Raw genomic sequence first — 664 nt, 5'->3', positions numbered from 1 at the left:
GCCTGTGCTGCTCGGGGGCGGCTGGCCCAGTCTCCTGGGTGCTGGGGCTGGGGGAGTCTGCAAGGGGGGGGGACAGCAGTCAGCGGTGACAGATTCCCCCTCCTTGTCCAGGGTTGGGGGGACACCCAGGGATAGGGCTGCAACTGGAGGGGGGGGTCCTTCGGGGTGGGCACAGGGGAGGGATGCTGCGGGGGTGGGAGTAGCTGGGCAGGGGAGGGGACCGACGGCACACACCACAGGGTACCGAGGGGATAAGGTGATCCTTTGGGGAGTGGGGGTTGGTGGCCGGGCCCTGCTGGGGAGGGGGGGTTTGTAGCTGGGAGGCACAGGGCAGGGGGGAAGGGGGGAGGGGTGCCCTGGGAAGTTGCAGAAGGGAAAGCTGGGATGTACTGAGGGATGCAAAGGGACCAGTGGGGAGCAGCAGGGACACACTGCTGCAGCAGAGCCAGCTGGGATGCACTGGGGATGTGGTGGGAAGGGAGGGATGCATGGAGAGAAGCAGCAACACTGGCAGGGACATACTGGGGGATGGCGCAGATAAGGGCAGAGTCGCATTGGGGGGATGCAGCAGAGAGCACTGGGGTGATGCTGCAGAGATGGAGGGAATGTATAGGGGGGCGGGGGGGATGCACCAACGACAGCGGAGATGCATTGGCTGGGGCAC

The sequence above is a fragment of the Charadrius vociferus genome, unplaced genomic scaffold (genome assembly GCF_000708025.1).
Source record: "Charadrius vociferus isolate BGI_N301 unplaced genomic scaffold, ASM70802v2 scaffold1041, whole genome shotgun sequence".
NCBI lineage: Eukaryota > Metazoa > Chordata > Aves > Charadriiformes > Charadriidae > Charadrius > Charadrius vociferus.
The sequence above is the reverse complement of the archived record's forward strand: the minus strand, read 5'-3'. Positions refer to the sequence as shown.